This window comes from Salvelinus fontinalis, chromosome 33 (genome assembly GCF_029448725.1).
Source record: "Salvelinus fontinalis isolate EN_2023a chromosome 33, ASM2944872v1, whole genome shotgun sequence".
Classification (NCBI taxonomy): Eukaryota; Metazoa; Chordata; class Actinopteri; order Salmoniformes; family Salmonidae; genus Salvelinus; species Salvelinus fontinalis.
Window position 1 is genome coordinate 27462112 of NC_074697.1, and position 21823 is coordinate 27483934.

The window sequence follows — 21823 nt, forward strand, 5'->3', positions numbered from 1 at the left end:
CGTCTGGGCCGGCAGCCTTGTGAGGGTTAACACACTTAAATTACTTGTCATTTCGAAAAGGCGAATAGCAGTGATCTAATGCTTTTCCTAAGCGAGTACTACAAGCAATGTGTTGATAGAACGTTAAAAATCAGACATTTCCAGCTACAATAGTCATTGACAACATTAACAATGTCTACCCTGTCACGTTCCTGACCTTATTTTCCTTTGTTTAGCTTTGTTTAGTTGGTCAGGACGTGAGCTGGGTGGGCAGTCTATGTTATTTGTTTCTTGTGTAGGTTCATTGTTAATTAGCCTTATATGGTTCTCAATCAGGGGCAGGTGTTTGACGTTTCCTCTGATTGAGAACCATATTAAGGTGGGCTGTTCACACCGTTTGTTGGTGGGTGATTGTGTTCCTGTGTCAGTGTTTGTGCCACACGGGACTGTTTCGTTTGTGAGTTTGTTCCAGTTCGTGCGTTCTTCGTTGTCTGTAAGTTCTCATGTTCAGGTCTGTTTACTTCGTTTGTTATTTTGTAGTTTGTTCAAGTGTTCTTCGTGTTCGTCTTAATTTAATAAATCATTATGTCTTCACAACACGCTGCGTTTTGGTCCGATCCATGCTCCTCCTCAGACGAGGAGGAGAACAATCGTTACATACCCTGTATTTCTGATCAATTTGATGTTATTTTAATGGACAAAAAAAGTGTTTTTCTTTCAAAAACAAGGACATTTCTAAGTGACACAACTTTTGAATGGTAGTGTATAGTTGATCCAGTAGTTACCTATTGCACTAACCAGAGAGGGTTGATCAATTGCTGTTGAAGTCATTGTTGATGTAGGTATTGGTTTCAATACACCTCTGCTAAACTATGCAGACCATCATCAAGGATCAGCCTAAGGGTGAGGCTGCAGGGGAGGGGCTGGGGTAATCCCATCTCTAGCCATTAGCAGACAGAAAGAGAGATAGAAAGCAGCATCCCTGGGTGAATCCCACTCCACAGTTAATCATCGGCCTCAATTATTAACACATAGTTAAATAGACAATTTGTATGCATCACCCTAGCCATAGACTGTTCTCTCTGCTACCGCACAGCAAGCGGTACCGGAGCGCCAAGTCTAGGTCCAAGAGGCTTCTAAACAGTTTCTACCCCCAAGCCATAAGGCTCCTGAACATCTAATCAAATGGCTACCCAGACTATTTGCATTGCCCCCCTCCCCCCTCTTTTACACTGCTGCTACTCTCTGTTGTTATCATCTATGCATAGTCTCTTTAATAACTCTACCTACATGTACATAATACCTCAACTAACCGGTGCCCCCGCACATTGACTCTGTACCGGTACCCCCCCTGTATATAGTCTCTGCTCTTTAATTACTCTTTACTTTTATTTCTTATTCTTATCTGTATTTTTTAACTGCATTGTTGGTTAGGGGCTTGTAAGTAAGCATTTCACTGTAAGGTGAAATACACCTGTTGTATTTGGCGCATGTGACTAATACCATTTGATTTGATTCTAGGGGTGAGTACCTTAGCTTAGGCCTCTCCCTTTAGCATCACCTCTGGCTCCTATGCTAGGTGTCAGCCCTGGCTCTGAAGACATGCATCCCTATAGCCTTTCGTCCACAGATGAGCGGACAGAGCTGTTGAAGACAAGGGCTGAGCAATGGGGCAAGAAGGACCTGATTGACTCCCAAATGTGACGTTCCTTTTACAGGACCCACTGGAGCCATTGATTCTCTGTGTTGTTCCTTTCACCGTCTGAGGTCTCATTCGGGCTAAATAGACTAACCTTGTTTCTAGAACGTATATATTATCTCTCCTCTTTTTTTAGCGAAAACAATTGTCAGGGCATCAGGGAATGAGAAATGGCTAATGGCTATTGGTAGACCATCAGTCATATAACCTCTGCTCCCCAAGGCTTTTTAACTCCTGGTCTGGGTCTTTGCTTACGTCAGTATTTTCACATCTCATAAAAAACTGCTTAAGGTAATCTTCAGAAACGTTTTTCAATAAAGCTATTGGGATAGTGGAGAAACCCAAGGTCTTCTGACTGGGCAGTAATTAAGCATTGACCCATCTTTCACTTTGATCTCACTATGCTGACTGGGAGATGGCAGTCATTGCTTCTCTCTGTCAGCACTGCATGGGCTTTGTGTTCAGCTGTACCAGAACTAAAAGTAGGAGGATGAGATAGGTAGATTCTGAGGTGGTTGGTTAATTAATGAACGATATGGGCTAGACATGCGGTTTTATACATTGTAATGGACAAGGTGCAACTTTTGGTTGGCTGCTGGTAGGATATTTGGCTGCAGTACTGCAAAGCCAAGTCAGCCAGTACTCATGGTTCCCACAGGGGAAGTGAAATGATAGGCTACAATGACTTTGCTTATGATGCACACTGCTCAAATGATATGTAATAACACCCTGAGCACATCGGACAAAACACCAATAAAAAATGTAACAACAGCACAACAAATATAATTTTCTTTCACGGGTGCCTTTCATTATAAGATAGACAATCATGAAATGGTGCTTTCTAGCTGCACCAATGAAAGCAGTGGCGTGTGTAGAGAATCAAAACTGGAGTGGTCAAAACCATTCTTCTTGGGGCGACGGGGGAGCAGGGTTACAGAATGCAATTATTTAATTTAGTCAAATATCATTTTAATACAGACTAGCTCAAAAATAAGTGAAAATTAAAAAATTATCCAATGGATTATGTTATTATGTTAATTATCTGGTAAAAAGTGCAGGTGAAAAAATATGTTTGCACCCCCTATTTTAATCTGCTCCAGGGCTCATAAGCCAAAGTGAACTTCGAAAGGCCGTTTGGCTCAGCTCAGTCACAGATAGAACAATGAGACAGATATTTCACTGGATGTATAAATATGAAGCATCTGCTTGGCGTTTCCACTCACTACCAAATATGGTAGTGAGAGGAAACCCACTGGGCGGCATTGGGAGAAGATGGAAAGAACTTGATTTTGGGTGACATTCTGCAAATTTTCTCATCGATTAAATATTTAATCTCAATACAGTTTTCTGTTCCCAAACTAAAATCTTTATGAACAGAGCGGACTAGGTTTAAAAAAAAAAACGTGTTAAATTAGGAGTGCAAAGGCTTAGGAAACACCTACACTTCACAGAGTAGGCGTTCCCTAACGTAAATATGCAGATGCTGCCAATAGGATCTCGCTAGCTCGTGCTTAGCTCTGCCCACCTCCTTGCTGTTCTGCACACCATGACTCATGTGTTCCCATTGGAAACAACAGGTTGTGCTCAATCTTGGTTTAGTTATCAAAATATTTGACTCAGTCACAACTTGCAAAGAGGAAGAATTTTGCATGTGTTTCTGATTAATAAACAATGTCATGCTGGTGGGTGGTGACATTCAAATAAAACCCAGGCCTAAAAAGAAACGTAGTCTGAAAAGTATTTGCACGTCATCTCATAGGGGAAACACATAGCATTGACACAGATATCCACAAAGTTCCCACTTTGGATTCCCACTTCAAGCCCAAATACTTCATACTTTGACTAAAACAATGACCTATCAACTTAAATTGTTACCCAACATCAAGCTCTGGGTATGGTCTTTCATCTGGAACTTTGCTGTTGTGGTACTTTAAAAGCTGTTCGGACACTCAACAGTGGTGGGTGTTTGTTTACATCTAAAGGGAACACTGTCTGTTTACAGTTAGACAATAATGTAGGGGCAAGGGCTGATTTATGCAGACATCAGTGCTGTTAGGGTATGCATAATGCATTTCATTTCGAGGGAGAACAATAGGGGTGTCATGTTCTGACCTTAGTTCCTTTTTTATGTCTTTATTTTAGTTGGTCAGGGCGTGAGTTGGGGTGGGCATTCTATGTTGTTTTTCTATGTTTTGTTCTGTTGTTATATTTCTATGTGTTTGGTCTAGTATGGTTCTCAATCAGAGGCAGGTGTCAGTCGGTGTCTCTGATTGGGAGCCATATTTAGGTAGCCTGTTTTCTATTGTGTTTTGTGGGAGGTTGTTTCCTGTGTTAGTACCATACGGGACTGTTTCGGTTGTTTGTTTGTACTTTTGTTATTTTCTTCAGTGTTCTGTGGATGTATTAAAAATCTCATTATGTACACTTACCACGCTGCACATTGGTCCGATCCTTGCTACTCCTCCTCAGACGAAGAGGAAATCCGTTACAAGGGGAGAGTGGGGTAAGTTGACCCACCCCTTGTTTCTAGGAAACCATACACAAAATGTATAATGTGACCAAATATTTAGGAAGATGTCATAATTTCATGGAGTCTGTGGAGGAAGAAACCAAATGGAAAAAGTTGTAAGTTAGGTAAAAAAACAAACAGAGTAGGTTATCAGGACAAGGTAAGACCCAAGTGCAGACTGTTTGAAGTAACAATGTTTATTGTAACACCAGGGGCAGACAAACGACAGGTCAAGGCAGGCAGGGGTTGATTATCCAGAGTAGGAGCAAAGGTACAGGATGATAGGCAGGCACAGGCAGAGTTCAGTAATCCAGGGGTGGAGCAAAGGTACAGGACGGCAGTCAGGATCAGGGTCAGGCAAGGCAAGAATCAAAACCAGGAGGGTGAGAAACTGGAAAAAGAAGGAGCTGAGACACAAACCACTGGTAGGCTTGAACAAACAAGATGAACTGGCACAGACAGAAAACACAGGTATTAATACCCAGAGGATAAGTGGGGAAGATGGGCGCCACCTGGAGGGGGGTGGAGACAAGCACAAGGACAGGTGAAACAGATCAGGGAGTGACAAGGTAGATTTAAGATTGTTTAATACATCATTTGGGGTCTCTGTAATCTACAATATGAGGTCCTAAACCGAGCATTAAAGTGCATCCTTGTAGCTGTGTTGACTAATATAGTCAAAATATTTGCCATGGGGTAAGTTGAGCCAATGGCCACACTTTATGATTACATTTGGTCAGTTTTATGCATAGTAGTTTTGCAATGTCTCATGCATATGAACTCAAGATAGTGCATTTTTATATTTTATTTTTATTGTTACAAAGTAGACTTAATCATGCCCAGTGTATACAAACGTAAAAGAAGCAGGGGTCAAGCCCCCCTTAATGTTCTTGAGAGAGCAGCCAAGGACGTTAGAGAAATGAAGAAGTCCATTCGAGCAGCAGGAAGGGATGAAAAAATGGACAGAATGACACTGAAGAGGTACATTGACAAAAATGAACATGTACCTGTGTGAAAGAGAGGCTATAATAGAGTACCAAGGCACATAAGGTCTTATATGATGACATGGAGTCTGGGCTTGCTAAATATACAGTTGAAGTCGGACGTTTACATACACTTGGAGTCATTAAAACTCGTTTTTCAACCACTCCACAAATTTCTTGTTAACAAACTATAGTGTTGACAAGTCAGTTAGGACATCTACTTTGTGCATGACACAAGTCATTTTTCCAAAAATTGTTTACAGACAGATTATTTCACTTATAATTCACTGTATCACAATTCCAGTGGGTCAGAAGTTTACATACACTAAGTTGACTGTGCCTTTAAACAGCTTGGAAGATTCCAGAACATGATGTCATGGCTTTAGAAGCCTCTGGTAGGCTAATTGACATCATTTGAGTCAATTGGAGGTGTACCTGTGGATGTATTTCAGGCCTACCTTCAAACTCAGTGCCTCTTCGCTTGACATCATGGGAAAATCAAAAGAAATCAGCCAAGACCTCTGAAAAAAAATTGTAGACCTCAACAAGTCTGGTTCATCCTTGGGAGCAATTTCCAAACACCTGAAGGTATCATGTTCATCTGTGCAAACAATAGTATGCAAGTATAAATACCATGGGACCACGCAGCCATCATACCGCTCAGGAAGGAGACGCGTTCTGTCTCCGATGAACGTACTTTCATGCGAAAAGTGCAAATCAATCCCAGAACAACAGCAAATGACCTTGTGAAGATGCTGGAAGAAACGGGTACAAAAGTATCTATATCCATAGTATAACGAGTCCTATATCGACATAACCTGAAAGGCCACTCAGCAAGGACGAAGCCACTGCTCCAAAACCTCCATAAAAAAGCCAGACTACGGTTTGCAACTGCACATGGGGACAAAGATTGCATGTCAGGAATTGTGAAAAACTGAGTTTAAATGTATTTGGCTAAGGTGTATGTAAACATCCGACTTCAACTGTATCAAGATTTTTGCAGACTAGTTTCATGGGCTTAGTAGCCTCAAATGCAGAGAATTTGCTTATAAATTGGCACATTGAAACAGCATCCCTGTCTCAGACAACTGGTCAGGAAATGGAAGGATAAGTGATATTTAACAGAGATATCTATATCTGAATGTAGACATACATTTAAGATATACAATATACCACACCCCTATTCTATGAATTAAACTTTAACCAACCAGCACTATCACCCACTTACCTCAAGGCGTCTCAACTTACGTCGTACGCATATGTGGGAAGTCCTTCAAGACTGTTGGAAAAGCATTCCAGGTGACTTCCTCATGAAGCTGGTTGAGAGAATGCCAAGAATGTGCAAAGCTGTCATCAAGCCAAAGGGTGGCTACTTTTGAAAAATCTCAAATCTATGTTTTTTTAAATTGTTTAAGACTATTTTGGTTACTACATGAGTCCATACCATATGTGTTATTTCTGTCACGTTTCTGATCTTATTTCCTTTGTTCAGTCTTTGTTTAGTTGGTCAGGACGTGTGCTGGGTGGGCATTCTATGTGTTACGTTCCTGACCTGTTTTCTGTTGTTTTTGTATGTGTATAATGGTCAGGGCGTGAGTTTTGGGTGGGCAGTCTATGTTTTCTGTTTCTATGTTGGTTTTGGGTTGCCTGGTATGGCTCTTAATTAGAGGCAGGTGTTTTGCGTTTTCCTCTAATTGAGAGTCATATTTAGGTAGGGTGTTCTCACTGTTTGTTGGTGGGTAATTGTCTCCTGTTTCGTCCATGTCTGTACCATACGGGACTGTTTGGCTGTTCGTTCGTTTTGATGTAGTCTGTTCCTGTCCGTGAGTTCTTCGTTTAGTTATGTAAGTTCATGTTCAGGTTTCGTCTACGTCGTTTTCTTATTTTGTAATTTTGTAATTGTTTTGGTTTTGGTTTTGCCGTCGTAATCAAATAAAGAGATGGCTTATTTCCCTACTGCTGCGTATTGGTCCACTGATCCTTCTCTCCTCTCCTCGTCCGAGGAAGAGGAGGACAACAGCCCTTACAGAATCACCCACCAAACTAGGACCAAGCGGCAAGGGAAAGCTCAACAGAGCAACCAGGACTCCTGGACTTGGGAGGAGATCCTGGACGGTAGAGGACCCTGGGCTCAGCCAGGGGAATATCGCCGTCCCAAGGCGGAGTTGGAAGCAGCGAAGGCAGAGAGGCGCTGGTATGAGGAGGCAGCGCGGCGTCGCGGTTGGGAGCCCGTGAGTCAGACCCAAAAATTTCTTGGGGGGGGCACACGAGGAGTGTGGCAAAGCCGGGTAGGATACCTGAGCCAACTCCCCGTGCTTACCGTGGAGTGAGAGGGCGTCGTACTGGTAAGACACCGTGTTATGCGGTAAAGTGCACGGTGTCCCCAGTACGCGTGCTTAGCCCAGTGCGGGCTATTCCACCTTGCCGCACTGGGAGGGCTAAGTTGGGCATCGAGCCGGATGTCATGAAGCCGGCCCAACGCATCTGGCCACCAGTGCGTCTCCTAGGGCCGGCATTCATGGCACCAGCCTTACGAATGGTGTCCCCAGTACGCGTGCTTAGCTCAGTGCGGGCTATTCCACCTTGCCGCACTGGCAGGGCTACGGGCACCATTCAACCTGGTAAGGTTGGGCAGGCTCGATGCTCAAGAGCACGTGTCCTCCTTCACGGTCCGGTATACCCGGTGCCACCTCCATGTACCAGTCCTCCGGTGGCAGCCCCCCGTACCAGGCTGTCTCTCCGGGTTCTCTCTCCAGCTGTTTCCTCCTCTCCAGAGCAGCCAGTGCCTATACCACGCACCAGGCTGTCTCTCCATCTCCTCCCTACAGAGCCGTCCTGCCATGACCAGCCAGAGCCGTCCTGCCATGACCAGCCAGAGGCAGAGCCGTCCTGCCGGGACCAGCCAGAGCCGTCCTGCCGGGACCCGCCAGAGCCGTCCAGCCGGGACCCGCCAGAGTCCGTCCAGCCGGGACCCGCCAGAGTCCGTCCAGCCGGGACCCGCCAGAGTCCGTCCAGCCGGGACCCGCCAGAGTCCGTCCAGCCGGGACCCGCCAGAGTCCGTCCAGCCGGGACCTGCCAGAGTCCCTCAGCCGGGACCTGCCGCCCCTTGTCCCGGTGCTGCCCCTTGTCCCGGTGCTGCCCCTTGTCCCGGTGCTGCCCCTTGTCCCGGTGCTGCCCCTTGTCCCGGTGCTGCCCCTTGTCCCGGTGCTGGCCGTTCATTTAGGGGGGTTTAGTTTGAGGGTGGTCATTGGGAGGGGAATACAGAAGCGGGGAGTGACTATGGTGGTGTGGGGACAGCGTCCGGGGCCTGAGCCACCACCGTGGTCAACTGCCCACCCAGACCCTCCCCTGGACTTTGTGCTGGTGCGCCCGGCGTTCGCACCTTGAGGGGGGGGGGTTCTGTTACGTTCCTGACCTGTTTTCTGTTGTTTTTGTATGTGTATAATGGTCAGGGCGTGAGTTTTGGGTGGGCAGTCTATGTTTTCTGTTTCTATGTTGGTTTTGGGTTGCCTGGTATGGCTCTTAATTAGAGGCAGGTGTTTTGCGTTTTCCTCTAATTGAGAGTCATATTTAGGTAGGGTGTTCTCACTGTTTGTTGGTGGGTGATTGTCTCCTGTTTCGTCCATGTCTGTACCATACGGGACTGTTTGGCTGTTCGTTCGTTTTGATGTAGTCTGTTCCTGTCCGTGAGTTCTTCGTTTAGTTATGTAAGTTCATGTTCAGGTTTCGTCTACGTCGTTTTCTTATTTTGTAATTTTGTAAGTGTTTTGGTTTTCATTTTGCCGTCGTAATCAAATAAAGAGATGGCTTATTTCCCTACTGCTGCGTATTGGTCCACTGATCCTTCTCTCCTCTCCTCGTCCGAGGAAGAGGAGGACAACAGCCCTTACACTATGTTATGTGTTTCTATGTTTGGTTTAGGGTTGTCTAATTAGCCTGATACGGTTCTCAATCAGAGGCAGGTGTTTTACGTTGTCTCTGATTGGGAACCATATTTAGGTAGGCTGTGTTCACTGTTTGTTTGTGGGTGATTGTTCCTGTTCGTTGCGTTCTTTGTTTTGTAGATTCACATGTTCAGGACTGTAGCGTCGTTGGTTTCGTTTTGTTTATTGTTTTGTTCGTCTAGAAAAGTATTCTAATAAATATGGATACATACCACGCTGCATATTGGTCTGATCCTTGCTCCTCCTCAGACGAGGAGGATTACGACGATTGTTACAATTTCATAGTTTGATGTCTTCACTATTATTCTACAATATAGAAAATAGTAAAAATAAAGAAAAACCCTTGAATGAGTGTGTGTGTCCAAAACTTTGACTGGTACTGTAAGTGTGGAGACGGTGCATTACATTTCTGATGAAGCTTTAGTGTTCTTATAGATTCAAAGGACAGACAATGTATTCCATTGAGCCTTGTCTGATTAATCAAGTTCTAATACACAATGAATTGATATATACTGTCCAGCCTGAGACATTTGTGTGCAAAATTATGTAAATGTTCCTTACAAGCCAGAATGTTGAATAAAATTACATTTAAACTTGCTCTACCGTTTGTCTGTGTGATTTGTCCTTCTGCTGCTCAAACTTAGACCAAATTTCCACAGAGTAGTGTTATTAACCCGACTTTCACTATGCTGGTGTAACGATCGTCGTTGGTAGAAAGAGAGGACCAAGGTGCAGCGTGGTAAGTATTCATTATGCCTTTTAATGAAAACGAATACTCGAACAAAACAACAAAACTAACGATAAACGAGAATGACACGAAACAGTCCTGTCTGGTGAATTACACAAAGACAGAAAATAAACACCCACGAAACACAGGTGGAAAAAGGCTACCTAAGTATGATTCTCAATCAGAGACAACTAACGACACCTGCCTCTGATTGAGAACCATACCATACCAGGCCAAACGCAAAACACAACATAGAAAACGGAACATAGACAACCCACCCAACTCACGCCCTGACCATACTAAAACAAAGAAATAACAAAAGAACTAGGGTCAGAACGTGACAGCTGGTCTGTATATCGTACTTCCGGTTTTTATTTTCAATGCTGATGCAATTTGCATGTGACATACACTTGCACAATATGGCCTAACCAGACCAAAAGGCAAACACATCCAGCTGATTGCAAGGAAGCTTGTTTTGGTGGACTAAGTTCGGTTACATTCGGCATTGTGCATCACATGCAATGAGTCAAGAAGAGATTAAAAAAATACATGCGACAGAAACTACAAGTGCCACAAAAAGTTGGGTAAACAACACTTTCCTGTGGATACCCTATCTCCACCTCCTAAAGCCAAAAGGACCAACATCATGTACAACCGGTAATGTAAGTAATGTCAAATATAATTGTATTGAACATTCTGGCTTATAGATACTATTGCGATACTTTTGTCATTACCAACATTTCCGTGGTTGGAACGTTAACTTGAAAAAACGACAAGCGAGCAAGAGTTTGAGAGTTGCAGGTGTAAAATGAAAGCAATCAATCCAGCGAGATTTAAGTGACAAGTAGATTTTTTTTACCCCTCAAACACAGGAAATAGATGTCTGAAAAAGACAGATCCTCAGGTGGGCGGGGTATGCGCGTTGCTAATTGAAATGACGTGGAAACAACATTGATTCAACCAGGGTGTGCCCTGTGGGTCGAGCTGCATTCAGATTCTGAAATATCTTCAAGATATGTTTTGACTTTCTGTGTTAGATATCATGTCTCTCTAAATTGTTGTTTGCATGCTTTTGTTCGGGTTTTTGTTGAACTGAGGTCTCATTGGATGTATCAGGCAATTCAATATCATCACTCAAATGCAATCAGAAAATGTCTATTGACCCCGTTAACAATCCGCAAGACATACACACTGTAAGGACCGACGCTGGAGAAGAGAAGCAGGTACATGGAGTTGAACATTTAATGTAGAACAGACATCAAACAGGACAGGAACAGCGTCAGCACCGGGAAACATAACGGCATACGAACGTTAATCCTGAAGCAGGGAACAGAGCTTGGGAATAGACAGATATAGGAGAGGTAATGACACAGGTGATTGAGTCCAGGTGAGTCCAATAATTGCTGATGCGCATGACGGGCGACGGAACCTGTGCGTAATGATGGTGGCAGGAGTGCGTAATGCTGGGGAGACTGGCTCCTTCGAGCGCCAGGGAGGGGGACCAGGAGCAGGCGTGACACACACAACAATAATCACTGATATCGATGCATTTCCTGAATGAAACCGACATGAAATGGATCCAATTACAATTTGAGGGGTTTTGCATGGAATGACAGCTGCCATTTGGATGGGGGAAATACACAGCTTATGCCAATATTTCTGGACACATCAATCAATACACAACTGATGACAGTGCAAATAAGCTTGGCACTGCTCCACTTGTGATACAATTGGTATTGATCATGAACTCAGGAGGGAAGACAAATTGCATTGCATTAAAGCCACCCTACTTTTCCTTCAATGAGCTTTGAGGTAATAGGAGCAGATGCACCCATCCACTTAGAGCGCCAAACAACAGTTGTTAAGCCAATCACTGTGCACATTCTGATGAAGAGGTTTCTCCAGAGAAGGAGCTTCGCCCAAAAAACACTTGGGCTTCACTGACCAAACGGGGTCTATCTGACTGAACAACAGTGAAGGACACGACTAGCAATTAGGGGACGCAACAGGCTAGGATGAAGGGAGGCAGAGGAAGAGCGAACGACAGAGACAGCAGACAGCCCACAGAGCCTTAAAATAGTTCTGGGCCCAGCATGGCCCAGGGAGGGCTGTCAGGCTTTCCCTGTGTGAGGTTTCATTAGGTTTCATTATGCTGTCTCGGGGTTGCTGGCAGTGCCCATGCTCACAGGATTAAATTAAGTTTCCTGCCATAGTCATGAAAACACTAAGAATGTCCCCAGGCTTTTTGGTCACATTGTTTACTTGGAGAGTGCACAGATAGGCACACCAGTGTTGGATGTAGGATCTCTGGATGCAGGGCAGTATACAGAGAGGAGAGAGGATATGTAGGGAGGGTAAAGGTTAAGGCACACACACACAAGACATGCACAGACACGTGCACATAAACGCACACAAACAGCCACATACCATCCTCAAGGTTATGTGGAAGGCATGGAGAGAAAGTGCATGGACATATTACCATGCTCAGCTAATACCGGTCTAACTGTCCCGATATTGAGGACGACAGAGATAGCAATAAGGCCTGGACTGTGTACATCACTGTGTGTCAATCCATATGGAGATGTTTTTCCTTCAATGTTCAGAATTTTATCAATCAGTGTTCTAAGGCACTGCATCTCAGTGCTGGAGAAGTCACCACAGACCCTGGTTTGATCCCAGGCTGTATCACAACCGGACGTGATTGGGAGTCCCACAGGGCGGCGCACAATTGGCCCAGCATCGTCCGGGTTAGGGTTTGGCTGGGGTAGGCCATCATTGTAAATAAGAATTTGTTCTTAACTGACTTGCCTAGTTAAATAAAGGTTAAATAAAAATGTTATTAAAATCATTTAGGTACAACAACAAAAAAGCATTTAAATGTGATGTTAAATTATCAATGAAATAAATATTTGCATGTAGCAGTAACTAATCTACCCCTTGACCTTTAAACATCAGCATTACATTAGATCTAGAATGAACATTGAATATTACCATATAAGTAAAACCAAAGCGATTAAGCCAACAAATTAAACTCTCATTATGATGAGAAAAACAACAACAAACCATTAAGATCCATTCCACGATCGATGATTGAGCTAGGTAATTTCATTGCTATAGACCAAATGTCCCCACCATATTTGCAGTGGAGATACATTTCCATGATAAACTAATCTAAACGAATGAATTAAAGGAAGATAACATTAGTGGTTAATTTTGGTTAATCAAAGACAAGTATTTATCTGTGAGAAAAGCCAAGAGCATTCCCCTAATGATGTCACTGATTAAACTCTCTTCTGTCAATAACTACATACGTAGGATCTTAATTTGATCAGCCTGTTGCAGGATACATTTTCTGAAATGCAGGAAATCGAAAACGTGTGGTGTATTTGAGGTTTGAAAAGCCTTCTGAAGTTTGTAATTTCCACATGAAATTTCAGACTTGATTTTCGCATATGAAAAATGTATCATTCCCTACAAAAATGTCCATTGAACCGTAGGATAAATAAAGGGGGCATATAAGCAGACAAAGTAAGCCCTTACAATATTTGATGATGACATTTTTCTAAAACAGACTATAGGCTACATGTGCACCACCAAGTCAGAACAGTAGGCTAATTTCAGAGGGGGATCAGAACCAAATTAATATGGTGAGGCACTTGGGATAGTAACAGCTTACAACACAACATACACTTAGTATTACTTTCTTAGCTACAGTATACATATCTCACTGGCATATTACATAATTTATGCAGCAGCATACAAGACCTTTTTGGACTCACCGTTGTTGTGCTGTGCTCACATGAACGTGGCGGATCAAACTAGTGTCATCAAAGTCTGGAATTTTCTGGATTTATGGTGCTTTCAAGACAACTGGGAACTCGGAAAAAAACAAGGTCGAATCATTATGTCAGTGATCTTCAGGTCGGAGTTCTAGAAAGAGGCCCGAGTTCCGGACTTCGAATTCTGAGTTGGATGATCGTTCAAAACTCATTTTCACAGTCAGAGCTTGTTTTTCCGAGTTCCCAGTTGTCTTGAACTCACTGAAGTCTGAGATTTCCTAGTTCCGAGTTTCCAGTTGTTTTGAACGTGGCAGAACGTCATGCTGGATTGACAGCATGGCCAATGTATTCAACCTTTTCTGGCCCATGGTGTTGCATATAAATGTTTATTCATTTAACCTTGGAAAATAGACCCTTTCAGACAGATGTTTTAAATCCTTAAAACCAGACTTGGACCACACATCCTCTCCACCGAATAGCAGGTAGGGGAAGCAAAATAGTGATTGCTTTGCAACTCTTCCAGTTAGCCGCTGACTCCTTCCAAACCACTCAATGTTGAATTTGCGATTTCCAACTTGTTGTGTAATATTTATGTCTATTGGCCGATGAGCACCGATACGTTTTATCTATAATTTCTCTTCATATGACAAGGATTGACAAGGATTTGCCAGTAGATTGTCGACGTGATTCATTATGATGGGTCCGTAATGTGTCCGCTGTCAAACGACCACCCCTCATCACTGTCAAACGCTCCCTAAAACACTTCAGCGAGCAGGCCTTTCTAATCAACCTGGCCCGGGTATCCTGGAAGGATATTGACCTCATCCCGTCAGTAGAGGATGCCTGGTTATTCTTTAAAAGTGCTTTCCTCACCATCTTAAATAAGCATGCACCATTTAATAAATGTAGAACTAAGAACAGATATAGCCCTTGGTTCACTCCAAACTTGACTACCCTTGACCAGCACAGAAACATCCTGTGGCGTACTGCATTAGCATCGAAAAAACCCCGTGATATGCAACTTTTCAGGGAAGTTAGGAACCAATATACACAGTCAGTTAGGAAAGCAAAGGCTAGCTTCTTTAAACAGAAATTTGCATCTTGTAGAACGAATTCCGAAAAGTTCTGGGACACTGTAAAGTCCATGGAGAAAAAGAGCACCTCCTCTCAGCTGCCCACTGCACTGAGACTAGGAAACACTGTCACCACTGATAAATCTACAACAATCGAGAATTTCAATAAGCATTTCTCTACAGGTGACCATGCTTTCCACCTGGCTACCCCTACCCCGGTCAACAGACCTGCACCCCCCGCAGCAACTTGCTCAAGCCCCAACCGCTTCTCCTTCACCCAAATCCAGATAGCTGATGTTCTGATAGAGCTGCAAAATCTGGACCCTTACAAATCAGCTGGGCTAGACAATCTGGACCCTCTCTTTCTAAAATTAACCCGCCGCAATTGTTGCAACCCCTATTACTAGCCTTTTCAACCTCTCTTTCATGTCGTCTGAGATCCCTAAAGATTGGAAAGCTGCCACGGTCATCCCCCTCTTCAAAGGGGGAGACACTCTAGACCCAAACTGTTACAGACCTATATCCATCCTGCCCTGCCTTGCTAAAGTCTTCGAAAGCCAAGTTAACAAACAGATCTCCGACCATTTCGAAACCCACCGTACCTTCTCCGGTATGCAATCCGGTTTCCGAGCTGGTCACGGGTGCACCTCAGCCACGCTCAAGGTCCTAAACAATATCATAACTGCCATCGATAAAAGACAGTACTGTGCAGCCGTCTTCATCGACCTGGTCAAGGCTTCCGCTATGCAATCTAGTTTCCGAGCTGGTCATGGGTGCACCTCAGCCATGCTCAAGGTCCTAAACGATATCATAACTGCCATCGATAGAAGACAGTACTGTGCAGCCATCTTCATCGACCTGGCCTTTCGACTCTGTCAATCACCGCATTCTTATCGGCAGAATCAACAGCTTTGGTTTCTCAAATGACTGCCTCGCCTGGTTCACCAACTACTTCTAAGATAGAGTTCAGTGTGTCAAATCGGAGTGGGTGTTGTCTGGACCTCTGGCAGTCTCAATACTTCTGGCCCTTCTTTGGACACTGTGTTAACAAACCTCCAGATGAGCTTCAATGCCATACAACACTCCTTCCATGGTCTCCAACTGCTCTTAAATGCTAGTAAAACTAAATGCATGCTCCTCAACCGATTTCTGCACCTGCCCGCCCGACTAACATCACTACTCTGGACGGTTCTGACTTTGAATATGTGGACAACTACAAATACCTAGGTGTCTGGTTAGACTGTAAACTTTCCTTCCAGACTCACATTAAGCATCTCCAATCCAAAATTAAATCTAGAATCGACTTCCTATTTCGCAACAAAGCCTCCTTCACTCATTCAAACATACCCTCGTGAAACTGACTATCCTACCGATCCTTGACTTCGGTGATGTCATTTACAAAATAGCCTCCAACACTCTACTCAGCAAATTGTGTGTAGTCTATCACAGTGCCATCCGTTTTGTCACCATAGCCCCATATACTACCCACCACTGCGACCTGTATGCTCTCGTTGGCTGGCCCTCGCTTGATATTCATCGCCAAACCCACTGGCTCCAGGTCATCTATAAGTATTTGCTAGGTAAAGCCCCGCCTTATCTCAGCTCACTGGTCACCATAGCAACACCCACCTGTAGCACGCGCTCCAGCAGGTATATTTCACTGGTCATCCCCATAGCCCATCTGTAAATAGCCCACCCAACTACCTCATCCCCATATTGTTTTTTATTTTTGCTTTTTTGCTCCCCAGTATCTCTACTTGCACATTATCATCTGCACATCTTTCACTCCAGTGTTAATGCAAAATTGTTATTATTTTGCCACATTGGCCTATTTATTGCCTTACCTCCCTAATCTTACTACATTTGCACACACTGTATAAAGATTTTTCTATTGTGTTATTGACTGTACATTTGTTTATCCCATGTGTTTAATTTATTTTATTTTTTATTTCACCTTTATTTAACCAGGTAGGCAAGTTGAGAACAAGTTCTCATTTTCAACTGCAACCTGGCCAAGATAAAGCAAAGCAGTTCGACACATATAACAACACAGAGTTACACATGGAGTAAAACAAACATACAGTCAATAATACAGTAGAAAAATAAATCTATATACAATGTGAGCAAATGAGGTGAGATAAGGGAGGTAAAGGTAATAAATAGGCCATGGTGGCGAAGTAAATACAATATAGCAATTAAAACACTGGAATGGTAGATTTGACAGTAGATGAGTATGCAAAGTAGAAATACTGGGGTGCAAAGGAGCAAAATAAATAAATAAATACAGTAGGGGAAGAGGTAGTTGTTTGGGCTATTTACAGATGGGCTATGTACAGGTGCAGTGATCTGTGAGCTGCTCTGACAGCTGGTGCTTAAAGCTAGTGAGGGAGATAAGTGTTTCCAGTTTCAGAGATTTTTGTAGTTCGTTCCAGTCATTGGCAGCAGAGAACTGGAAGGAGAGGCGGCCAAAGGAGAAATTGGCTTTGGGGGTGACTGTCACGTTCTGACCATAGTTCTTGTGTGTTGTGCTTGTTTTAGTGTTGGTCAGGACGTGAGCTGGGTGGGCATTCTATGTTGTGTGTCTAGTTTGTCCGTTTCTAAGTTTGGCCTAATATGGTTCTCAATCAGAGGCAGATGTTTTGTGTTGTCTCTGATTGGGAATCATATATAGGTGGCTTGTTTTGTGTTGGGATTTTGTGGGTGGTTGTTTCCTGTCTCTGTGTTTTCTCTGCACCAGATAGGGCTGTTTCGGTTTGCCACGTTTGTTATTTTGTTTTGTAAGTGTTCACGTTTATTCGTCGTAATTAAACATGTTGAGCACTGGCTACGCTGCGTGTTGGTCCGATCCTTGCTACACCTTCTCTTCTCTTGAAGAGGAGGAAGGCTGCCGTTACAGTGACAAGTGAGATATACCTGCTGGAACGCGTGCTACGGGTAGGTGCAGCTATGGTGACCAGCGAGCAGAGGTAAGGCGGGACTTTACCTAGCAGGGTCTTGTAGATGACCTGGAGCCAGTGGGTTTGGCGACGAGTATGAAGCGAGGGCCAGCCAACGAGAGCGTACAGGTCGCAGTGGTGGGTAGTATATGGGGCTTTGGTGACAAAACGGATGGCACTGTGATAGACTGCATCCAATTTAACTCTGTTAAATAAATAATAATTAAATAACTCTGTTGTTGTTTTTGTCTCACTGCTTTGCTTCATCTTGGCCAGGTCGCAGTTGGAAAGGAGAACTTGTTCTCAACTGGCCTACCTGGTTAAACAAAGGTGAATTATTTATTTTTTTAACGATGACTGCTTGTCTAGCTTGCTAGCTAAGATTTTGAAAGTATGTTGACATGATCCGTCCAATCAAAGCTACGGTTGATATAACGTTATTTGACGTAATTTTATATGTGGCCAATGACCTTCGGCCTTCTTGGATGGGAACTTGTAATGTAAATCTATGGCAGCACTCAAGGGGGCTTGAACTGGCTAGCTCTTCCTGTAGATTTTGCGGTGACGTTGTATCCCCATGAGTGACAGAACACTGAGCCAATCACGGCACAACTAGAGAAGATGACCAATGCCTACGGTCTGTATTTTCTGCTGGCTGCCTCTCTACCATACAAAACACTGAGTCATTTTGGAGCTGCCTTACTCACGAAAGCAAGAAAGAGACCATGTTTGTATGCGGCTTTATTCAGTCAATAAATGTGTTTTTACATCGTTCGCTAACTGATATGTGATACGAATTAATGCTAAATTAACTTGCAAAACAGAAGAAAAAATGTGAATTTAAAAAATCTATATTTTTTAGCTAAAGTGCCCCACCTAGCCTGAATGACAGGTTGCCGCTGTAATGACAGGGAAGCTATGACCAATTACGATAGTAATAAAACAGCATATGGGTGTTCATTCAACTGTTTTCTACAGTATTTAAACTCAGCTCATACTGTACATGCATGAGTCTGGTTAGACCAGGAGGTTGTATTATGCAATAACATCCCACACTGTCAACAAGGGCATGCAGTTACATTTCAGGCATATGTTCCTTGCTCAAAGGAATATGGACAGAATTTATACTTAGTTGGCTCGGAGATTCGAACCAGCAATTCTTCAGTTACTGACCCAACACGCTTAACCGCTAGGCTACCTGCTGCCTCTCTCAGTTAGCTCTTGTCTTTGTTCCTCTGTTCCTCCACTCTTCTGCAGCGTAAGGTGAGCTCTTTCTGCTGGAGATAAAAAGAGAAGCTGTCTATTTATGGTCTAATAGCTTCCTCGGGCTCGTGTATTAAAGAGGAGATTGATTCTGAGCCAGGAGCACCTGACTTGGGACCAATGCTTTTATCTTACCTGGGAATGAGAGGAGCAGTGCTCACACGCACGTACAACGCACACGCGCATACACGCACACACACATACGTACACACACACCTCTGAAATAGACACTCTATGCAACCCACTGAGGGATGAGCAATGCTCAGAACTAACGAAGCAAATACAATCAAATACAATGCTATCCCTTAAAAGACACTATGGAGGTCACACTTCATGTTTACAAACACAAAGGTGAGATATGAAAGATAAGTATACAAAGTTATTAATGAAGAGCTCAGTCTCCTACATTATCATTATAAACTCATTGTGGGGTGCAAGACATTTAGTACCTTTAAGATCTGGGGTTTCTCATTGGCACATAGTGAATATGAATGTCCTTTGGCTTCTATTTTCATGTATGATAATAAGGACGATATGCATATTTACAATGACAGCCTACACCGGCCAAACCCTAAAGACGCTGGGACAATTGTGTACCACCCTATGGGACTCTCAATCACAGCCAGTTGTGATACAGCCTGTAATCAAACCAGGATCTGTAGTGACACCTCTAGCCCTGAGATGCAGTGCCTTAGACCGCTGCACCATTCGGGAGCCCATATGGGTCTCACTGGATGGAAATGGATAGATATTTCCTCTAGATGAGGTGATGCCCTCATCAGAAGGACACAGACAAGAGGCCTAGGCTACAGTTGTAATCATTCTCCCTTCCATCTGTCATCACTCTTCAGAGACTTCACTGGCACTCTGATGATAGTCCCGGTCTCAGGATGCTACAGTATCTATAGGAGGACAGACTCATTGTAATGGCTGGAATGGAATTAATGGAACTGAGTCAAACACACGGTTTCCATATGTTTGATGTGTTCGATACGGTTCCATTTAATTCCATTCCAGCCATTACAATGAGCCCATACTCTTATAGCTCCTCCCACCAGCCTGCTCTGCTGTACACCCTTACAGTGAAAACCAACTACAAAGGCACTGAGAATATCGCTCATCCGCAATTCCTCCTTGTCCAAAATTATTTCTGTTAAAGAAAAAGATACAAAGAGATGAGTGTGAATGGGGAGCATGCTAAATGTGGGTGAAATCTTTCCTTCCCTATTGAGTGAATGGAATTTGCCATTGCTTCATTTCTGTCCATTATGTTCAGAGATAAACATTTACAGCTTTGAAGCAAATTAAATGATTATAAAGGGGGGTGGGGGGGTGGAGTAATAGTGGATGTTTTCATGCCAATAGGCCTATATGCAATGACATGCAATGGCGTTGAGGACTAGCCTACTAATAATCATAATAATATGACAAATAACATCTGAGTTTTTCAATCCCTTAGCAGAATTGTTTGGGGAAATGTCCTTATTGTCAAACAGTTGATATAGCTCGTCATAATATGAATTACCATATCCTTATAACACCAAGAAAACTGTCCTAAAGAAAGATCCCTTTAAACACAATTGTCACTCTGACTCTACCAATTTAATCTAAACCCTGTGACTGAGGATATGCCAAAGGAATTCTAATTGATTCTGAACAAAGAAGGCAAATACAGTTTTATGTCTGAGTTCACCTCAGAGATTCTGTAAAGCCATAAAACTCAAACACTCACGCATGGTGAGATCATGCGGAACTTTGTACAATTTACTCTCATTAGCTCTCTGATGCAAGTGTTCAAACCTCTCAACACAACCTATAGCCTAGTCTTGAAATCAAAGTAAAAGTGTGAAAAGTACTAGCCTACATACAGTACCAGTCAAAAGTTTGGACACCTGCTCATGTACTCATGGCAGGGTTTTTCTTTATTTTGACTATTTTCTACATTGTAGAATAATAGTGAAGACATCAAAACTATGAAATAAGACATATTTAATCATGTAGTAACCCAAAAAGTGTTAAACAAATAAAAATATATTTGAGATTCTTCAAAGTAGCCACCCTTTGCCTTGATGACAGCTTTGCACACTCTTAATTCTCTCAACCAGCTTCATGAGGAAGTCACCTGGAATGCATTTCAATTAACAGGTGTGCCTTGTTAAAAGTGAATTTGTGGAATTTCTTTCCTTTTTAATGCATTTGAGCCAATCAGTTGTGTTGTGACAAGGTAGGGTTGGTATACAGAAGATAGCCCTATTTGGTAAAAGACCAAGTCCATATTATGGAAAGAACAGCTCAAATAAGCAAAGAGAAACGACAGTCCATCATTACTTTAAGACAAGGTCGAATTGCTGCAAAGAAACCACTACTAAAGGACACCAATAATAAGAAGAGACTTGCTTGGGCCAATAAACACATGCAATGGACATTAGACTGGTGGAAATCTGTCCTTTGGTCTGATGAGTCCAAAACACACCTCCAGCCTGTGTAAGGGCTATTTGACCAAAAAGGAACCTGGTGGAGTGCTGCATCAGATGACCTGGTCTCCACAATCACCCAACCTCAACCCAATTGAGATGGTTTGGGATGAGTTGGACTGCAGAGTGAAGGAAAAGTAGCCAACAAGTGCTCAGCATATGTGGGAACTCCTTCAAGACTGTTTGAAAAGCATTCCAGTTGACTACCTCATGAAGCTGGTTGAGAGAATGCCAAGAGTGATCAAAAGTGTCATCAAGGCAAAGGGTGGCTACTTTGAATATGTGTTATTTCATAGTGTTGATGTCTTCACTATTATTCTACAATTTAGAAAATAGTAAAATAAAGAAAAACCCTTGAATGAGTGTGTGTCCATACTTTTGACTGGTATTGTATTTGTCAAGTCATATACATTGTCGTTCCTGCGCTCTGCATATGATGCGATGCGCAATGATGAAA